Source organism: Myotis myotis, unplaced genomic scaffold, assembly GCF_014108235.1.
Source record: "Myotis myotis isolate mMyoMyo1 unplaced genomic scaffold, mMyoMyo1.p scaffold_m19_p_2, whole genome shotgun sequence".
NCBI lineage: Eukaryota > Metazoa > Chordata > Mammalia > Chiroptera > Vespertilionidae > Myotis > Myotis myotis.
This window is the reverse complement of record NW_023416324.1, coordinates 111,013,931-111,030,695: the sequence shown is the minus strand read 5'-3', so window position 1 is coordinate 111,030,695 and position 16,765 is coordinate 111,013,931. Positions and strand designations below refer to the sequence as shown.

Here is a 16,765-nt window from a genome sequence, read left to right as displayed (position 1 = left end):
CACTAACTGACACCCCAACTGTAGCCTACAGGGTATTTTCCACAAACAAAAAGATGAGGTTCAAATTTGTCAAGCTCAGCACAGTTTAGAAAACATACATACATACAGTTGGGTATATATCACATGACAAACTTTTCCCATAAATGGCCAGATAGTAAAGAATTTGGGCTGGAGGTGGCTGCAGGGACAGAGGCAACATTCCATCTCTGCCATAAGCTATCTTCCTCTCTGTTCTTGTAGCACAAAAGCCCCCATAGACAAGAGGCAAACAAATAGAAGTGTCTGTGAGCCAACACAACTTTATTTATAAACACTGAAATTTATAGTTCATATAATTTTCACATGTCAGGAAATATTTGCCTTTTTAAATATTTTTTTAACTATTTAAATATTTAAAAACCACTATTTGCTCATAGGCCATAGAAAAATGCAATGAATGGGCTGGATCTGGTCTCAGCTGTACACCACTATCTTAGTATTGTGGCAAATTCTTAAGCCGTGCAGACAACGGAAAACCAGGACTATCAGCTGCCACTTCTGGAGGGCCTTACTAAACACTTTTCCAAACATTTCACCTGGGTAAACATAGGGACAGTTGGGGTTTGAGACAAACCAGAGAGCACCTGGCCCCACACACTCCTCCCCACCACCATCACCAAATGACCTTCATAGGCAGAGCTTTTAAAATCCCCATGCTTGTCAATCAAAATTCTCTTATAGGTTGATTATAAAAAGGCTCCTTCTGTTTATGACTTTCCCCATCTAGAATCACAGCAATAAGACAATTATTCAACTAGAAAACACATAAACAATCTCAATCACAATCTTAATCTAATCTTTAGGAAGCTCAAGAAGATGACTAGGTAAGGGAACCTTAACTAAGGCAAACCCAAATATGATCATTTCCAATATCTTAGTTTTTCCCCCACAAGAAATATATGTAAACTTAAAATTAATTTAAGGACTACATCCATTCTAATTATCATCTTACTAGGCCCTAATGAGATACACAGACCCAGCTGGGCCATCTTCTATCCAGCTGTTCACAGTGTGGGGGCTGCAGATTGTGCATTGCTACAATTCAAGGCTGACTTGGGGAATGTTGCAAATGAAACAGAAACACAGGGCTGTCTTTTACATTCCCTATTTGAAGGTCAAAAAGGTTTCATGAAGGGAGAAGACATTGAGTATTTAAGGATGCATAAGAATCTGTCTAGTAGAAAATGAGAGGAATGTGAGCTAAGTCACACAGCACCTGGAAAGAAAAAGCCAACAGAATTGTGGAAGACCTTGAATACTTTGTTAAGAATGTAGACTTGATCTAAACCAGGGCTTCTCAAGCTTGCCTCTATTGGCATTTGGGCCAGATAACTTTTTGTTGTGTGAGTCTGACCTGTGCATTGTAGGACGTTTAGCAGCATCCCTGGCCTCCATCTTATAGATGCCAGTAGTGCCTTCCCCCAAGTTGTGATGGGGAAGGCGCTAAAAATGTCTCTAAGCATTGCCAAAGGTCTCCTTGAGGACAAAGTTCTGTTGAGAACCATTGTGCTAAAGGCACCAGGTGCACTGAGCTAGGGAACAATAGGAATAAATGCATATTTCAGGAGCAGCTCTGGCAATCAACTAAGCACTTGTGCTGCAAGTGTGGTCCATGGATCAGCAGCAGCAATGTCACTTGAAAGTTCATTAGAAATGCAGAATTTTAGGCTTCACAGACCTAGTACATCATAATCTGCAGTTTAAAAATGTTTATTGAATTTATTGGAGTGACATTGATTAATAGGATTATATAGGTTTCAGGTGTACAATCCTACAATGCATCATCTGTATATTTTATTGTGTTCACCACCCCAAGTCAACCTCCTTTCATCACCATTCATCCCCCCTTTACTCTTTTCTACCACCTCCAACCCCCTTTCTGGCAATCATCATGCTATTTTCTGTGTTTTGTTTTGTTTTGTTTGTTTGTTTTTCTGCTAGATCAGCATTTTAACAAGATTCCCAGAGCAGATGCCCATTAAAGTTTGAGAAGCACTGGCCTAAAGCAGTCTCCTTGTTTTTTCTATTACATCTCTCCACCAGCTAAAAGTGTTAGAACCCTGCCTACATTAATATATGTTTATAGATTATATCTTTCTATTAATGCATTTTATACATTTCAAAAAATGAACACAAAATAGAAAGTTGAAAAAGAACATTTTAATATTTTCTTCTTATTACCCTTTGAAAACCATACATACATAGAGGAGTAGAGAGGGAGAGAGACCAAGACCTAGGACCTCAGGCAGATGGCATTTCAGTGTTACCAGTGACAGATCATGGAAGTCTGACTTAGGGCAGTTAAATGGGAACACACACTCCTAATATTCTAAGAACCTCTTGTGATCATTTTAAATATACTTTAAATACATGTTAAACTATCCATCAATTTAAGTATCTTTAGTTATGAAATATTCTAATCCAACCCAATTGTGTTAAAGCAGCGGTTTTTAACTTGTGGGCCGTGACCCCTTTGGGGGTCTAACGACCCTTTCACAGGGGTCGCCTAAATACATCCTGCATATCAGATATTTACATTACGATTCATAACAGTAGCGAAATTACAGTTATGAAGTAGGAACGAAAATAATTTTATGGTTGGGGGTCACCACAACATGAGGAACTGTATTAAAGGGTTGCGGCATTAGGAAGGTTGAGAACCACTGTGTTAAAGCAAAGTCAATTCCTCATTTGCTCAAGCAAAAAAAAAAACCTCATTAGTATTAGACACAGCCATGAATGGATGTTTAGTCATGTTTAACTGAATCCTTAGGCTTGCTTCAAAATCCTCATGACCTCTGAAAACATCCATGATACTTTCTTTCTTTTTTAAAAATTTATTGGGGTGACATTCATTAACAAAACCATACAGGTTTCAAGTGTAAAACTCAACAAAACATCATCTGCATACTGTATCATGAGCCCATGGCCCAAAGTAAAGTATCTCTCTGTCCCCATTTATCCCTTCTTTGCCCCCTTACACCTCCCCACAACCCCTTTCCCTCTGGCTATCACCATACTGTTGTCTCTGTCTATGTGTTTTATATAGGTAAATTTTTTTTAGTTAATCCCTTCATCTTTTTTTGAACCTACTCCCTCAACCCTCCTCCCCTCTGTCAGTCTGTTCTATGTATCTATGTTTCTGTTTCCATTTTGTTTGTTAAATTATTTTATTCATTAGATTCCACATATAAGTGAGATATATGATATTTGTCTTTCTCTGACTGGCTTATTTCACTTAGTGTAATATTCTCCAGGTCCGTCCATGCTGTCTCAAAAGGTGAGATTTCCTTCTGTTTTATGGCTGAGTAGTATTCTATTGTGCAAATATATCACAGATTTTTTATCCACTCATCTTTCAATGGGCACTTGGGCTATTTCCAAGTCTTAGCTATTATAAATAATGCTGCAATAAATATAGGGGTGTACATATTCTTTCAAGTTAATCTTTCAAGTTTCTTCAGATATATTCCCAGAAGTGGAATCATTGGGTCAAAAGACAGTTCCATTTTTAATTTTTGAGGAAATTCCATACTGTTTTCCGCAGCGGTTGCACCAATCTGCATTCCCATCAACAGTGCACAAGGGTTCCCTTTTCTCTAGATCTTTGCTAGCACTTATTGTTTTTTTATTTATTAATGATGGCCATTCTGAAAGGTGTGAGGTGGTATCTCATTGTGGTTTTAACTTGCATTTCTCTGAACAGTGATATTGAACATCTTTTCACATGGCTATTGTCCATCTGTATGTCCTTTTTGGAGAATTGCTTATTCAGATCCTTCACCCACTTTTAATTGGATTATTTATTTTCTTGATGTTGAGTTGTATGAGTATGTTATATGTTTTGGATATTAACCCCTTTTCAGATGTATCATTGACAAACATGTTCTCCCATTCAGTAGGTTGCCTTTTTCATTTTGTTGATGGTTTCTTTTGCTGTGCAAAAGATTTTTAGTTTGATGTAGTCGTAGTTGTTTATTTTTTCCTTTGTTTCCCTTGCCCAAGGAGATATATCAGGAAAAGTATTGCTGAGAGATGTCTGAAATTTTACTGCCTATGGTGTCTTCCATGATTTTTATGGTTTCACATATTACATTTAAGTCTTTTATCCATTTTGAATTTATTCATGTGTATGGTGTAAGTTGGTGATCTAGTTTCATTTTTGGCATGTATCTGTTCAATTTTCCCAACGCCATTTATTTTTTTAAATATGTTCTGACTGCCCTAGCTGGTTTGGCTCAGTGGCTAGAGCATGGGCCTGTGGACTAAAGGGTCCTGGGCTTGATTTCCATCAAGGGCACATGCTCAAATCCCAGTAGGGGGCAGGTGATCAATGATTCGCTCTCATCATTGATGTTTCTATCTCTCTCTCTTCCTTCCTCTCTGAAAGCAATAAAAATATATTTCAAAAATATAAAAATAAACATGTTCTTATTGATTTCAGAGAGAGGAAAGGAAAGGGAGAAAGAGGTAAAAACATCAATGATAAGAGAGAATCATCAATTGGCTACCTCCTTCATGCTCCTTACTGGAGATCAAGCTGAAACCTGGGCATATACCCTGAGCAGGAATCATAGGTCAATGCTCAACCACTGAACCACACCGGCTAGGCCCAACACCATTTGTTGAAGACATTGTCTTCCCCCCATTGTATGTTCTTGCCTCCTTTTTTAAATACTAATTGACCATAAAGGTGTAGATATATTACTGGGCTCTCTATTCTGTTCCATTGATCTGCCTGTTCTTATGCCATTACCATTCTGTTTTTTGTACTACGGCCTTGGAGTATAGTTTGATATCAGGTAGTGTGATACCTCCAACTTTATTCTTCTTTCTCAAGATTGCTGGAGCTATTCAGGGTCTTTTGTGGTTCCATATAAATTTTTGGAATATTTGTTCTAGATGGGTGAGATATGCAGTTGGTATTTTAAAAGGAATTGCAATGAATCTATAGATGGCTTTGGGTAGTATGGACATTTTAATGATGCTAATTCTTCCTATCTATGAATATGATATATGCTTCTGCTTATTTGTATAATCCTCAATTTCTTTATTTAGTGGCCTATAAATTTCCAAGTGCAGTCTTTTGCCTCCTTGGTTAAATTTATTCCTAAGTGCCTTGTTTATATTATTGCAATAGTAAATGGGATTTTCTTAATTTCTCTTTCTGATAGTTCATTATTGGTACATAAAAATGCCATCAATTTATGAATATTAATTTTGTATCTGGATACTTTACCAAATTTATTTATCAATTCTAATAGTTTGTTGGTGGAGTCTTTTGTTTTTCTATATACAGTATCATGTCATCTGCTAAAAATGACAGTTTTATTTTCTCCTTTCCAATTTGGATGCCTTTTATTTTTCTTCTTGACTGATTGCTGTGGCTAGGACTTCCAGAATTATGCTGAATAAGAGTGGTAAAAGCAAGACATCCCTGTCTTGTTCCTCTTCTTAGGGAAAACACTTTTAGTTTTTGCCCATTGAGTATGGTGTTGGCTGTGGGTTTGTCGTATATGGCCTTTTATCAATAAACTAGAGGCCCGGTGCACAAAAATTTGTGCACTCGTGGGGGAGGGGGGCCCCTCAGCCCGGCCTGTGCCCTCTCGCAGTCTGGGACCCCTCAGGAGATAACGACCTGCTGGCTTAGGCCTGCTCCCGGGTGGCAGAGGGCAGGCTCAATCCCTAGGTGCAGCCCCTGGTCGGGCTCAGAGCAGGGCCGATTGGGGAGTTGGGGCGCCGCGCCCTGTCATACACAGAGCAGGGCAATCGGGAGGTTGTGATTCCACCCTCAGTCACGCTCAGGGTAGGGCCGATTGGGGGGTTGGGGCACCATCCCCTGTCACACTCAAGGTAGGGTCGATGGGGAGGTTGTGGCGCCACCCCCTGTCATGCACAGAGCAGGGCCAATCAAGGGGTTGGGGCATTCCCCCTGTCACTCACAGAGCAGGGCCCATCAGGGGGTTGGGGCGCAGCCCCCTGTCACGCACAGAGCAGGGCCCATCAGGAGGTTGGGGCGCCGCCCTCTATCACCCACAGAGCAGGGCCGATCAGGGGGTTGGGGTGCCGCCACTCTCACACTCAGGGCAGGGCCGATGGGGAGGTTATGGCTCTTCCCCGTCACACACAGAGCAGGGCCCGTGGCGGGGGGGGGGGGGGGGGGGGGGGGTTTGGGCGCTGCCCCGTCACGCTGATCCCGGTGCTGGGAGGCATATTACCCTTTTACTATATAGGGTAGAGGCCTGGTGCATGGGTGGGTGCCGGCTGGTTTGCCCTGAAGGGTGTCCTGGATCAGGGTGGGGGTCCCCACTGGGTGGCTGGCCAGCCTGGCTGAGGGGATGATGGCTGTTTGCAGCTGGCCACACCCCCTTCAGGGTGGGGGTCCCCACTGGGGTGCCTGGCCAGTCTGAGTGAGGAGCTGAGGGCTGTTTTCAGGCTGGGGGTGACTGAAGCTCCCAACCGCTCCTTTTTTTCTTTTTTTCTTTTTTTATTCTGGGCCAGCTTTAGCTTTGAGGCTTGGCTCCAGCTCTTAGGCCTCCGCTGCTGAAAGTAGGTTTCTGGCCTTTGCTTACAATGTTGCGATCCTGCTGGCTGAAGCCCGGCAGGTTTCTGGGGTTTAGTTTAGCTTCTATGTTTGTTACATAGTTGCTTGCAGCTCAGAGGCCTGCAGCGGCAGGCGGGGAACATTGGAGTCCTCCGTCACTGAAGCAAGCAAGCCTCATGTTAGTTTCAAGCTGCCTGGCTGCCGGCCGCCATCTTGGTTGACAGTTAATTAGCATATTGCCCTGATTAGCCAATGGGAAGGGTAGCAGTCGTATGCCAATTACCATGTTTCTCTTTTATTAGATAGGATGGATGCTGGATGGTATCAAATGCTTTTTCTGCATCTACTGATATAATCATGTGATTTTTCACCCTTCATTTTGCTTATATGTTATATCTCATTTATTGATATGTGGACAGTGTACCAGCCTTGCATCCCCAGTATAAATCCAACGTGGCCATGGTGTATGATCTTTTTAATTTATTGCTGGATTTGGTTTATTAATCTTTTGTTGAGGATTTTAGCATCATAGATATTGGCCAATAAATTTCTTTTGTAGTGTCTTTGTCTGGTTTTGGAATTAGGGCCTCATAAAATGAGATTGGAAGTTCTTCCTACTCTTGAATTTTTAGAAATAGTTTGAGGATAGGTGTTAGTTCTTTAAATGTTTGGTAAAATTTGCCTATGAAGCCATCTGGTCCAGGACTTCTGTTTGCTGGGTGTTTTTTTAAATTACTACTTCAATGTCATTAGTTGTAATTGGTTTATTCTGACTTTCTGATTCCTCCTGAATCAGTTTTGGAAGATGGTATGTTTCTATAAATGTATACACTACTAGAGGCCCCATGCATGACATTCATGCACTGGGCTGGGGAGTCCCTCAGACCAGCTTGTGCCCTTTCGCAGTCAGGGAGCCTTTTTGCAGGCAGCAGGCTTAAGCCATCAGTTGGACATCCTTAGCACTGCCGCAGAGGCAGGCCACTGAGCTCGCCAGCCATTAGCCCAGCTTGTGGCTGAGCAGCACTCCCCCTGTGGGAGCACACTGACCACCAGGGAGCAGCTCCTGTGTTGAGCATCGGCCCCCTGGTGGTCAGTTCACATCATAGTGACCTGTGGTTCCACCATTTGGAAGATTTGCATATTACCCTTATATAGGATGCCCAGATTGTCCAATTTGTTGGCATATAGTTGTTCCTAATATTTTCTTACAACCTTTTGTATTTCTGTGATGTCAGTTGTTAATCCTTCTCTCTCATTTCTGATTTTATTTATTTGGATCCTCTCTCTTTTTTTGTTGATAAGTCTGGTTAAAGGTTCATCAATCTTATTTATCTTTTCAAAGAGCCAGGTTTTGATTTTTTGTATCATTTTTTAGACTGTGTCATTTATTTATGCTCTAACCTTATTTATTTTCTTCTACTTACTCTGGGCTTTGTTTGTTGTTCTTTTTATAATTCTTTTAGGTGTTGGATTGCATTATTTACTTGATATTTGTCTTGCTTTTTGAGGTAGGCCTATAATGCTCTGAATTTTCCTCTCAGGACTGCTTTTGCTGTGTCCCATAGATTTGAGGTTGTTTTGTGTTCAACTTTGTTTGTCTCCAGGTAACTTTTTATTTTTTCCTTTATCACATTGTTAACACATTTTTTTAATTGTTTTATTGCTTAAAGTATTACAAAGAGTATTACATATGTCTCTTTTTTTTCCGCCCTCGACACTCTCCTGGCCTCCCCTACACCCCAGTGTCTTATGTCCATTGGTTATGCTGATATACATGCATACAAGTCCTTCAGTTGATCTCTTACCGTCCCCTCCTACCCACCAACCCTCCCCGGCCTTCCCGCTGTAGTTTGACAGTCTTTTCAAGGCTGCTCTGCCTTTGTATCTATTTTTGTTCATAACTTTATAATGGTCTTTATTATCCATAAATGAGTGAGATCATGTGGTAATTTTCATCCATTGACTGGCTTATTTCACTTAGCATAATGCTCTCCAGTTCCATCCATGCTGTTGCAAATGGCAAGAATTACTTCTTCTTTGCAGCAGCATAGTATTCCATCGTGTAGATGTACCACTGTTTTCTAATCCATTCATGTACTGATGGGCACTTAGGCTGCTTCCAGATCTTAGCTATGGTGAATTGTGCTGCTATGAACATAGGGGTGCATACATCCTTTCTGATTGGTGTTTCTGTTTTCTTGGGATATATTCCTAGAAGTGGGATCAAGGGGTCAAATGGGAGTTCCATTTTTAGTTTTTTGAGGAAACTCCATACTTTCTTCCACAGTGGCTGCACCAGTCTGCATTCCCACCAGCAGTGCACATGGGTTCCTTTTTCTCCACATCCTCTCCAGCACTTGGAGTTTGTTGATTTATTGATGATAGCCAGTCTGACAGGTGTGAGATGGTACCTCATCATTGTTTTGATTTGCATTTCTCAGATGATTAGTGACTTTGAGCATGTTTTCATATGTCTCTTGGCTTTCTGAATGTCCTCTTTTGAAAAGTGTCTATTTAGGTCCTTTTCCCATTTTTTGATTGGATTGCTTATCTTCCTTTTTTTAAGTTGTATGAGTTCCCTATAAATGTTGGAGATTAAACCCTTATTGGTGATAACATTGGCAAATATGTTTTCCCACACAGTGGGCTTTCTTGTTGTTTTGTTGATGGTTTCTTTTGCTGTGCAGAAGCTTTTTATTTTGATGTAGTCCCATTTGTTTATTTTCTCTTTAGTTTCCAATGCCCTAGGAGCTGTATCAGTGAGGACATTGCTTCGGCATATGTCTGAGATTTTGTTGCCTTTGGATTCTTCTAGTATTTTTATGGTTTTCTGTCGTACATTTAAGTCCTTTATTCATTTTGAGTTCATTTTTGTGTATGGTGTAAGTTGGCAGTCTAATTTCATTTTTTTGCATGTATCTGTCCAATTTTCCCAACACCATTTATTGAAGAGACTATCTTGACTCCATTGTATGTTCTTGCCTCCTTTGTCAAATATTAATTGAGCATATTGGTTCGGGTCGATTTCTGGGCTCTCTATTCTATTCCATTGATCTATATGTCTGTTCTTGTGCCAGTACCAGGCAGTTTTGAGAACGGTGGGTTTGTAAGACAGCTTGATATCTGGTATTGAGATCCCACCTACTTTTTTCTTTCTCAGGATAGCTGCAGCTATTCGGGGTCTTCTTTTATTCCAGATAAATTTTTGGAGAGTTTGTTCTAGGTCTGTGAAATATGCCATTGGTATTTTAATGGGAAGTGCATTGAATTTATAGATTGCTTTGGGTGGTATGGACATTTTAATGACGTTGATTCTACCAATCCAAGAACATGGTATGTTCTTCCATCTGTTTATGACTTCCTCTATCTCTTTTTTCAACCTCCTGTAATTTTCTGAGTAGAGGTCTTTTACCTCTTTAGTTAAGTTTATTCCTAGGTATCTTAATTTTTTTGGTGCGATGGTAAATGGGACTGTTTTTTTAGTCTCTCTTTCTGTAAGTTCACTGTTGGTGTATAGAAATGCCATAGATTTCTTGGCGTTAATTTTGTATCCTGCTGCATTGTCAAATTCACTTATTAAGTCTAATAGTTTTTTGATGGAGTCTTTAGGGTTTTATATGTATAATATCATATCATCTACAAATAAGGACAGTTTTGCTTCTTCCTTTCCAATTTGGTTGCTTTTATTTCTTCTTCTTGTCTAATTCCAATGGCTAATACTTCCAGTACTATGTCGAACAGGAGTGGTGAGAGTGGGCATCCCTGTCTTCATCCTGTTCTTAGGGGAAATTGTGTTAGTTTTTGTCCATTGAGTATGATGTTGGCTGTGGGTTTGTCATATATGGCTTTTATTATGTTGAGTTATGATCCTTCAATTCCCACCTTGCTGAGAGTTTTTATCAAAAATGGGTGTTGCATTTTGTCAAATGCTTTTTCTGCATCAATTGATATGACCATGTGGTTTTTTTCTTTCAATTTGTTTATCTGATGTATCACGTTTATTGATTTGTGGATATTGTACCATCCTTGCATCCCTGGGATAAATCCTACTTGGTCTTGGTGTATGATCTTTCTGATGTACTGCTGGATCCGATTTGCTAAGATTTTGTTGAGGATTTTGGCATCTATGTTCTTGAGGGATATTGGCCTGTAATTCTCTTTCATTGTGTTGTCTTTACCTGGTTTTGGTATTAGGGTGATGCTGGCTTCATAGAATGAGCTTGGAAGTGTTCCTTCCTCTTGAATTATTTGTAGTAAACTGAGGAGGATAGGTTTAAGTTCTTCCTTGAATGTTTGGTAAAACTCCCCTGTGAAGCCGTCTGGTCCTGGGCTTTTGTTTGCTGGAAGCTTTTTGATGACCACTTCAATTTCTTCCATAGTTATTGGCCTATTGAGATTTTGAGATTCTTCCTGATTGAGTTTTGGAATGTTGTATATTTCTAAGAATATGTTCATTTCCTCCAAGTTGTCTAGTTTGTTGGAGTAGAGTTGTCCATAGTATTTTTTAACAATCATTTGTATTTTTGTGGGTTCTGTTGTTGTTTCACCTCTATCGCTTCTGATTTTGTTTATTTAGGTCCTCTCTCTTTGTTTCTTGTTGAGCCTGGCTAGAGGTTCATCAATCTTGTTTATCCTTTCAAAGAACGAGCTCTTGGTTTCATTGATTTTATGTGTTGTTTTTTTGGTCTCCATGTCATTTATTTCTGCTCTAATCTTTATTATCTCCTTCCTTCTGCTCACTCTGGGCTTTTCTTGTTGCTCTCTGTCTAGTTCTTTGAGGTGTAGAGTTAGATGATTTACTACCATTTTTTCTTGTTTTTTTGAGATAAGCCTGTAGACCTATAAACTGTCCTCTCAGGACTGCATTCATTGTGTCCCATAGGTTTTGGATTGTTGTGTTTTCATTGTCATTAGTTTCCTATGTGTTTTTAATTTCTTCTTTGATCTCATTGGTAATCCAAACAATATTTAATAACATGCTATTCAGCTTCCAAGAGTTTGAGTATTTTGGGTTGTTTTTTTGTTCTTTATTTCTAATATTATGCCATTGTGGTCTGAGAAGATGCTTGGTATGATTTCAGTCTTCTTGAATTTGGGGAGACTTTGTTTGTGACCCAATATGTGGTCTATTTTTGAAAATTTCCCATGAGCACTTGAGAAGAATGTATATTCCTTGGCTTTGGGGTGAAATGTTCTGAAGATGTCAATTAAGTCCATCTGATCTAGTGAGTTATTTAGGATTGCTTTTTCTTTGCCGATTTTTTGTCTAGAGGATTTATCCAGTGATGTCAGTGGTGTATTAAAGTCCCATACTATGATTGTGTTGTTGTTGATCTCTCCCTTGATATCTTCCAGGAGTTTTTTTATGTATTTGGGTGCTCCTGCATTGGGTGCATATATGTTTATCAGGGTTATATCGATCCCTTTAGTATTATGAACTGGCCTTCCTTACCTCTTGTTATGGCCTTCACTTTGAGGTCTATTTTGTCCGATATAAGTATTGCTACCCCACCTTTTTTTTCATTTCCATTTGCCTGAAAGATATTCTTCCATCCCTTCACTTTCATCCTTGTGTGTCCCTTATTGTGAGGTGGGTCTCTTATAGACAGCAAATATATGTTTCATGGTTTTATATCCATTCAGCCACTCGATGTCTTTTGATTGGACCATTTAGTCCATTTACATTTAAAGTTATTATTTAAAGGTACTTGTTTGTAGCCATTTCTATTTTTTGTGCCTGTTTTCTTTCTGAGCTTTTTAGTTCTTCTTTTTACACCAGTCCCTTTAGCATTTCTTGCATTGCTGGCTTGGTGGTGATAAACTCCCTTAGCCTTTTTTTGTCTGTGAAGCTTCTTATTTCCCCTTCAAGTTTGAATGATAGCCTTGCTGGATAGAGTATTCTTGGATTCAGTCCTTTGCTTTGCATCACTTTGTAAATTTCTGTCCATTCTTTTCTGGCCTGATGTGTTTCTGTTGAGAAACCATTTGATAATCTAATGGGAGATCCCTTGTATGTAACTTTCCATCTCTCTCTTGCAGCCTTTAAGATTCTCTCTTTGTCCTGAACATTTGCCATGCTAATTATGATGTGTCTTGGTGTGGGTCTTTTCGGGTTCACCTTGTTTGGGACTCTCTGGGCTTGTGTGACTTTTTTCTTCCCCACCTCAGTGAAGTTTTCTGATATTATTTCTTCAAATAGGTTTTCTAAACCTTGTTCCTCTTTCTGTTGTTCTGGCACCCCTATTATTCGTATGTTGCTTCGTTTCATGTTGTCCCATAGCTCCCTTAGGCTCTCCTCCTGTCTTTTAATTTTTTTCTCCAGTTGCAGTTCAGTTTGGGTGTGTTTTGCTTCCCTGTCTTCTAATTTGCTAATTTGGTCCTCTGCTTTTCCTAGTCTACTGTTGAAACTTTCAATGGTGTTTTTTATTGCAGCTATATCACTCTTCATTTCTTCTTGGTTCTTACTTAATTTTTTGATTTTTTCATCCTTTTCTTTTTGATTCTTACATAAGTTGTTTATTTTTTCATCCATTTCTTCTTGCTTCTTGCATAAGTTGTTGATTTTTTTCCTCCATCCGGTTTATGCATTCTAGGACCCTTAATCTGAATTCTTTTTCTGTCATGCTGAATGCCTCTGTTTCACTTAGCTGCTTTTCTGGCAAGTCCTCCTCTTCTTTCCTTTGGGGGTTTCTTTGTGTACCCATGTTTGATCTCACTGACATATCTAGATGTTGAGTCATTCAGGGGCTACTCCTTGGGTTGCAGTGGCTTCTCGGGCTGTGGTTGCTCTTTGGGTGGTTGTGGTAGCAGCTGCTCTTCAGTTGGCAGCAGCTCCTCTGGTGGGTGCTGTTCACAGCTGTGGCGGCTCCTCTGGCTGGTGGGGGAGGCTTCACACACAGCTGCTGTTCTTCAGACAGAGGGTGTGCTGATCACAGGGCTGCTGTTCCTTGGATGGGTGCAGGCTACACACGCAGCTGCTACTCCTTGAACTGGAGCAGACTGTTCACGTGGCCGCTGATCCTTGGGTGGGTGTTGGCTGCACACTGCTGTTGTTCTTCTGATGTTGTGGGCTGCTTGTGGGGCTACTGCTCCTAGTACTTGGACAGTTTGATTGCGAGTCTGTTGCTCCTCAGACGGGGGTGGGCTCCTTGTGAGGCTGCTGCTCTTTGGACAGGAATGAGCTGCACTCATGGCTGCTCCTCCTCGGACGGGGACGTGCCACTCACCCGGCTGCTGCTTGTCAGACAGGTGCAGGCTGTTGTGGCTCTGCTCCTCAGACTGGTCTGTGCTGCCCAGGGCTGCTGCTCCTCGGATGTGGGCAGCCTGCTTGTGTGGCTGCTGCTCCTCGGACCGGGATGGGCTGCTGCTGCTCCTCGAATGGAGCTGGGTCACTCGCAGAACTGCTGCTCTTCGGCTTTGGCACACTGCTTGTGCGGCTGCTGCTGCTTGGATGAGGGCAAGATACTTGTCTCATTGTTAACACATTAATTGTTTAATAACATGTTATTTAGCCTCCATGTGTTTGAGTGTTTTTGAGTTTTTTGCTATAATTGATTTCTAGTTTCATGCCATTGTGGTCAGAGAAGATGCTTGATAGGCTTTCAATCTTGTTGACTTTATTAAGGCTTATCTTATATCCTAGCATGTGGTACTAGTATATCTTAAAGAATGTTCCATGTGCACTTGAAAAGAATGTGTATTCTGCTGCTTTGGGATAAAATATTCACTAAATATCAATTCAATCCATCCAATCCAGCGTGTTATTAAAGGTCACTATTGCCTTATTTTTGTCCGGGAGATGTCTCCATTGATGCCAATGGGGTATTGAAATTCCCAACTTTGACTATATTGTTAATCTCTCCCTTAATGTACACCAAGATTTCTTTATATATTTAGGTGCGGCTATGTTGGGTGCATATATGTTTACAAGGTTTATATCCTCCTGTTGGGTTTATCCTATTAGTTTTCTGTAATGTCCTTCTTTGCCTCTTGTTATGGCCTTTGTTTTGAAGTCGATTTTGTCTGGCATAAGTATTGCTACCCCAGCTTTGTTTGTTTGTTTGTTTATTTGTTTCCACTTGCATGAATTTTTTTCTATCCCTTCACTTTCAGTCTGTATGTATCTTTTGTTCTGAAGTGGGCCTCTTGTACACAGCATATACTAGTATATGGGTTATGGGGTTTTTATCCATTTGGCTACCATAGATCTTTTGGTTGAAGCATTAATCCATTCACATGTAAAGTTATTATTGATAGGTACTTATTTATTGCTATTGAATCTTTATTCTTACATTCCTCTCTATATGTATTTATTTTTTTCTTTCTTCTTCTTAAAGAAGGCTTTTTTAAAATATATATTTTTATTGATTTCAGAGAGGGAGAGGGAGTGAGAGATAGAAACATCAATGATGAGAGCGAATCATTGATTGGCTGCCTCCTGCATGCCCCACAATGGGGATTGAGCCTGCAACCTGGGCATGTGCCCTTGACCAGAATCAACCTGGGACCCTTCAGTCCTCGGGCCGATGCTTTATCCACTGAAGGCCTTTTAACATTTTTTGCAATACTTGTTTGTTGGTAATGAACCCCTTTAGCTGTATTTCACCTTCAATTTTAAATGATAGCTTTGCTGGATGGAATAGTGATGTTTGTAGGTCCTTGTTTTTCATCATTTTGAATACTTTATGCCAATCCCTTCTGGCCTGAAGCATTCTGTTAAGAAAACAGCTGACAGCCTTATGGGAGCTCCCTTGTAGGTAACTAACTGTCTTTCTCTTGCTGCCCTTAAGATTCTCTCTTTGTCTTTAACCTTTGCCATTATAATTATGATGTGTCTTGGTGTGGGCTTCTTTGGGTTCATCTTGATTGGGACTCTGTGCTTCCTAAACTGTGACTTTTTGCTTCATCAGATTAGGGAAGTTTTCAGCCATTATTCTTTGAAACAGGTTCTCAATCCCTTGCTTACTCTCTTCTCCTTTTGGTGTCCCTATGATGCAGATGTTGTGATGCTTAATGTTGTCCCAGAGGTCCCTTTGAATTTCCTCATTTTTAAAAAATTCATTTTTCTTTTCATTGCTCTCCTTACTGTTATCTTGTCCTCTAAATCCCTGATTTGATCCTCTGCTTCAGCTAAAATGCTGTTGATTCCTTCAAATATATTCTTCACTTCTGGCTGATTCTTTTTTATGTTTTTTTATGTGCTTTTAAATACTTACTATATCTTTGTTTAAGCTCTCACCAAGATCATCCATTCTTTCCCTGAGCTTTTGGGAATCCTTATAATTATTCTTTTATAGTCTGCATCTGTTATATTGGTTGTTTCCATTTCATTTAATTCTTTTTCTGGGATTTCTCTTGTTCTTTAATATTTGTCTTCCCATTTTGTCTGCTTTTTTGTGTTTTACTCTGTGTATTAAGTAGATCTACTATGACTCCCAAGCTTATTTTCAGGGCTTTCTGATGTAGGTACTTTATTGGCTTTGATGGCACAATCTTCTAGATCACCTATTCTTGATGCTCCAAAAATGTTTCTTGCATGGGTTTTATGCCCCTTCCTGTTCTAGTTGAGTTTTCAATGCTATTGGTCCATTCATGGGTGGAGTTAACCCTCAGGCTGGCTGATTATAAGTATAGATCTTTTTCACTGTGTATAAATCTGCCCCCCAAAATGGAGTTGTTCCCAGCAGGTTCTGGTGCCTGCTGGAGTTCCCTTTGGCTGTGCCATTTGTGTGGCTTGTTGGGTCAGGTTTTGGTGACATTTGAAGCCCACCAGTGGTTGTGTTGGTTCCTGGGCACTTGGGTGGGGTTCTGGGGCAGGTTGATGTCAGACATTGTATGTAACTGGCCCTGGGCTACCATACTATTCACTGATTGTGGCTCTGTCTACTGGGCTTAGGTGTGCATGGGAGGGCTCAAGCTGTGTATAAGAGTCAGCTTCCTGGATCTCTGAGCTGGGGGCAGATCAGTAAAGGGTCCAAGGCTCTATGAGGTTGGCATCCAACTGTTGGCTACTCTGCCACCCCCTGAGGTTTCCTGGACTTCCTCTAGAGCAGTGGTTCTCAACCTTCCTAATGCCACGACCCTTTAATAAAGTTCCTCAAGTTGTGGTGACCCCGAACCATAAAATTATTTTCATTGCTACTTCATAACTGTAATTTTGCTACTGTTATGAGTCATAATGTA

At 40.3% G+C, this 16,765-nt stretch overlaps 1 protein-coding gene across 1 annotated transcript in view; it reads left to right on the top strand.

Annotated features, from left to right (window-relative positions):
• Positions 1 to 16,765, top strand: part of LOC118676412 (ceruloplasmin-like) — a 64,415-nt gene that overhangs the window by 36,890 nt on the left and 10,760 nt on the right. The gene's annotated exons all lie outside the window — the stretch shown is intronic.